We start from the raw sequence: 5,939 nt of genomic DNA on the forward strand, positions 1-5,939 counted from the left end.
CCGTCATCAATTGTGCCATCAACTTCGACAGGTTCTTCCTTTTTTTTCCTTGTTGACGGCATTTTGCATTGATTCTCCGACCTTTAATTTTTTAAGCAATTATGGCGCGAAATTAAACATGATAAATTCACGTCGTAATAATTACTTTGTCCCAATAATTTTCGTACAAATCGCGATTCGTCCCATAAAAACGACTAGATAATCGGGAAATCATCTTTATTTGATAGCAACGGACAAAAACAGGAAAGGACAAGGAGTTGAAAATATCCGGCTTGGATTATATATACCCATATAATTAAGTTTGCTGATGAATTATCACACCGTCTCAACTACATCATGAAATCACACCCGTTTGAGTTATCCCTGGATATATACGGAATGCCGTTAGGGCCATCGCCTATGAATGTGTTGATCTAAAACGCGATAGTCGATAGTACGATGGTGAAAACGCGAAATCACGAAACTACGATGGTGAAAACGCGAAAGCACGATGATGAAAACGCGATAGTACGATGATGAAATCGCGACAGTACGATACTACGATGATGAAAGTGCGATAAACTATCGTGTTTTCACCATCGCACTGTCGCGTTTTCACCATCGTAGTTTCGTGATTTCGCGTTTTCATCATCGTACTGTCGAGTATCGCGTTTCAGATCAAACCATCCATAGGCGATGGCCCTAACGGCATTCCGGAATGCCGTTAGGGCCATCGCCTATGAATGTGTTAATCTGAAACGCGATAGACGATAGTACGATGGTGAAAACACGAAATCCCGAAACTACGATGGTGAAAACGCGATAGTACGATGATGAAAACGCGATAGTACGATGATGAAATCACGACAGTACGATGGTGAAAACGCGATAGTACGATGATGAAAACACGACAGTACGATGATGAAAACGCGATAGTACGATGGTGAAAACGCGATAGTACGATGGTGAAAACGCGATAGTACGATGATGAAAACACGACAGTACGATGATGAAAACGCGAAATCACGAAATTACGATGGTGAAAACGCGACAGTACGATGGTGAAAACACGATAGTTTATCGCGCTTTCATCATCGTAGTATCGTACTGTCGCGTTTTCATCATCGTACTTTCGCGTTTTCATCATCGTGCTTTCGCATTTTCACCATCGTAGTTTCGTGATTTCGCGTTTTCACCATCGTACTATCGACTATCGCGTTTCAGATCAACACATTCATAGGCAATGGCCCTAACGGCATTCCGTAGATATATCCCTGAATACGTCATAAACGTATCTTTTGGTTTATAGAGGCTATTCGTTGCCAAAAATCCAGTCTTTCAAACTTGACAATGCATACTTCGGTTCTACTAAACAGATTAGTAAAAATCTAATTGTCGATCCGAGAGTTACATACTGCACTGGTATTAAGCATTTTGATTATCTCGATTTGATAAAATGAAAGCTGTTAACATGCAACTTAGATAAATTGCAAACTGTATTTATAAATGTATAATTTCAAATTTGCGACATGTAGAAATGTAAACGATAGAACGTACACAATACGTTTAATGCTGTGCATCATGACGTTGAGAATGTAACTGCATCAACTTGACACACTCAGGTTTACAACACCACACTTTCCTTTTACATTCTAACGCGATTAACATTTGTAAACGATTTTGCAACTTCCATATATGGAATTATCACGGAAATAGACGAAAATTAATAGGCGGAGCCAATTTCACGAAAGCAGAATATAAAGAGAGGTAACTCTTGCTGGTACAAAAATATTTCAAATTATATAGAAACTGTTACATCAATCTTGACTTTGAACATCCTCTGATTTTGTTAAAACGTATTCTAGTACAGAATATTCAAGTAATGCAAAATTGGTTAAGATATAATGTAAAAATGTAACAACGTATATACTGATAATGAGCATAATAATATGCAAAAACTAAAGTTGGTGAAATAACATAAGGAAATGTTTCCCATATATAGTGACACACACCACTATCCATTGCTATCAATGATAGGGTTTTGTGAGCGACGGCAATACTCTTAAGCATATCTTTTTTTTTTACCTTCAGCAAATAGTACTAGAATGCGATACATGGAAGGCACTTTTGGCAACACGAATAGAGAGAAGTGAACAATAAGTCTGTGCCTTCTTTCTTTAAAGGACTATGTTGGGTTGTAGAAAAACTCATATTTTTGACCAAGTGTATAACCACGAAACAATGCAAAGTTTACTATCGATAATTCCGTTGTTTAACCAAAACTTGTGAATTTGTCCCATTTTAATGTTGAAATAAATATTCAGTGTATCCTGGCAACTCTGTTTACATCCATTGGGAGGTATTTTGAGTCATAGGATGTGATTTAGCCTTTTATTGTTAAATATATGTAAGCTGGCGTAGGTTAAGGTCTTTTTATGCATTGTGCTGAATCAATAGCACCTCTAAAATATGTGTATACATGCTGTCATTAGCTGTTACCTAGATTTGCTGTCTAGATTTGCTGTCTATATGATCAAAAACAGAGAACTACTTTTATGTATATGAAATACTACACAGAATATTTATTAAGTTTTGTAAGTGATAGCTTTCTAAGAGATAAAATAAACAAGGTATACATAAATTGATAATCAACATACATACATTTGGACTCATTTAAATTTTACCGAAAAACAAAATGGGAAAATATATGGTAAAAATAAAAAGTTATGTACGAAAGGGTACATACAACTTTGGTTATAATTTTACTATTGTTAAAAGTTTTTTTCTTGTCAAGTCATACGCTAGAATTAAGGTTACTAATATAATAGTACTACTAGGAAAGACAACAGCCAGAATTTGGTCTGTATAAGTAATTAGTCGTATCCAAATCGCTATCAGATGTTGACTTGAAAATTTGAAAGTGGTAAGGTAGCAGCTTAACTGTAAATGTTACTCATTCCTATGCAAATTGGAATACCATCAGTAAAATGTATTTGTCGTTGAATATAGTCTTTTCAATAGTTTTCACTTCCTTGAAAAATATTTAACCTCAGACAGTATGTAACCTGGTGTTTTTGGGGTTTTTTTAAGTTTCTTTTTCCAGGAAATGTGGTGTCTACAACGTTTTAAAACTTATATGCCTATATTCCCTTAAAGTCCGCTGATGTTGATTGTAGACAATCATGCAAGTGAATTATGTTTAGTAACTAAACACCTAAAAGGTATGATAAACGGAAACTATGCCGCTTCTTGTCGCCGACGGTAAATACCGAAAATGAGCGGAAAATACGTTTATTTACGATGATTTAGCGGGCGGGAAAATGGGCGGAGCTTATTTTATCTCCAATTGAAAAACGTGTAAAGCTGGATTATGCTGATCTGAATCATGATGGTTCGACAATGTAAAGCTAAGAATGTAACTTCTGTTTTGAGTATTCGAACACTTGATATTGCTACTATCAGTTAATGTTTTGTCGTTTAACAAAATGTATTTTGTTGAAATGCATGTTTACAATGTTAAATCGGCAAACTCAATGCAAGTATGCAACATTGGAATTTACATACAAAGAAATACAATTGTATTTGTTCCATTAACAAACTGTTCAACTCAGACCAACAAGGCTGGATTTTTGGCAACGAATAGCCTCCATATTGGTTGAGCTGCGAGGTGGGGGTGGGGATGGGTGGTCTGAATCTGCCAATGTAAACCTAGCCCAGATAAATACGAAATTATAGAAAACGACAGGACGAGGAACCAATTCTCAATACAAATACTTGATTGAAATCAGCTACAGAGTCAAAATACTTACACGGTAGGGCAGTGGTACCATTTCTTCAGATTTGAATTGGGCTAATTTACACACTTTTGCTCTAGCTTCAGCATAATTCAAACCTCAACGTATATATTATTTCAATTTGGATGTCGATCGTTTCGCGGTTATAACAGGTGAAATTTGATAAAGTCAAACGTTTCACAGGGTTTGTAGTGAACTGAGCCAAGCAGCACACATTAGGCTATGCAGCAGATACTGTATTTAAACGACTACTTCACACAGATTCCCATCTCTGAATGCTTATTAGCTACATTTAAAACGTAAAATAGCAAACTGTGAATGTTTAAGTAATACAATGATGACTAACAAAAGATATGTACATGGACATGTACTGCCAAGACTATGGTCAAAGAAGTAAATTTTCAAATCTATTTCCTTATGTAAGTACTGATGAAAAATGATTTATGAATTTTTGACAGATGTTTTATTAATTCATTTTAAGTTCTTACTCTAAGAGCTATCTTCTTATGGGTAAATAGGCCCGAATCAAAAATGATTTGGAAAAGGGGATATCCCGAGAGAGCACCAAAAGCTACATGAATAAATGAAAACTGCAGGTTCGGTTTGATCTCTTCTGTTCATGAGAGATAATCAAAATGCAATACCACTCATGTACCTAGCATCAGTTTAAACAGTATTCAGAAGTACTGTACGTACAGAAAGATGTAACTGCAATAGAGAAAATAAGAATCCCTAAAGTAAGTCCAAAACGGCAGAATTAAAAATGTTGCAGGCTCTGTTTGATTGAGCCTGTTCATGGTCAATACTGTGAAGTGAAATCTACCGTCCACGCCCCCTAGCACCGGCTTAAACAGAATTCAACATTTAAACATGAAGTCATCTCACAGTGACTGCCACGCTAAGCTGGTGTATAATAGCAAATATCTGCTGCGAACAGATTACGATTGAATTGACACAAATAATTAAATTTGTGTGCGTTTAATATAAATATAAAAATATAATATTATAGTACTTTTAGTATTTTTTATGAAACGCGCACAATTGATATTTTTAGATATTTATGTATGAAACGCCAAAATGATGTATTGCAATGTATATATTTTTGGAATACATTTGTTGTGATTTACTTAATATATGGCTACGATCTACATGTATATTAATACGCATATTCATTTTCGCATTTTGTATATTTCTGTTTTTTCATTGAAATTGTATTGTGGACAGGACCCCTCACATTAGCAGTGAACAATTTGTAGTTTAGTTTAAACATATTTTATTGCATTTAATACATGTTTACAAATATATCATACAAATAATGAGTATATATCAAAATGCAAATGGGTTGGGCAACAAATTCTTACAACATTAGATTAAGCCCTTCCCAACAATTTGTAATAGGTCAATGTCATATTTTTACGATAAAGTATAAATCTAATGTCTTTTTATAGTTATAAAAACAAAATACATATTAATATCTGAATGAATTTTTATTATAGATATTCAGTTTGTCATAAGGAGTGGTTGATAAAACGTAAAAACTGTTTCATTAAATCTTCCAGTCATCTTAAATGATTAAGTTCAATAACTTTCAAATAGTAACAAAACAGCAATTAAAGTTGTTCACAAAGATCTAAACTCTTCACGTATTAATTAACAAAGTGGTAATAACTAATATGTTAATAAGGATATTATGTAGCGCGAATAATATCAGCAGCTTTCTCTGCGATCATAATTACTGGCGCGTTTGTATTTCCAGAGACAATATTTGGCATAATAGAAGCATCTACAACGCGAAGTCCTTTTATTCCTCTAACTTTTAAAGTCAGGTCAACGACAGCCTCAGGATCAGTTTCAGGTCCCATTTTACATGTTGATGTTGGATGATAAACTGTGTGAGCTAAAGCCCTGATTAAACACTCATAAAATCTGTCTGACCTGTATTCATGCATTGAACAGAATTCGGCATTCTTAAATATGTTCGAATTCGTTCCAATTTGTTTAAAACTGTCTGTGTCGAGTAAGTTTTCAGATATCTTTAGAGCTTTCCTTAGCACCTCTATGTCCTGAGGATGGTCTAAGTAATTGGGATTAAATTCCGGATAATCAAATGGATCGGAGCTCTTCAGTGTAATTTCACCTCGGCCTTTTGGGATGTAGCAACATTAA

The sequence above is a fragment of the Ruditapes philippinarum genome, unplaced genomic scaffold, assembly GCF_026571515.1.
Source record: "Ruditapes philippinarum isolate M1 unplaced genomic scaffold, ASM2657151v2 ctg3083_1_1_1_1, whole genome shotgun sequence".
NCBI lineage: Eukaryota > Metazoa > Mollusca > Bivalvia > Venerida > Veneridae > Ruditapes > Ruditapes philippinarum.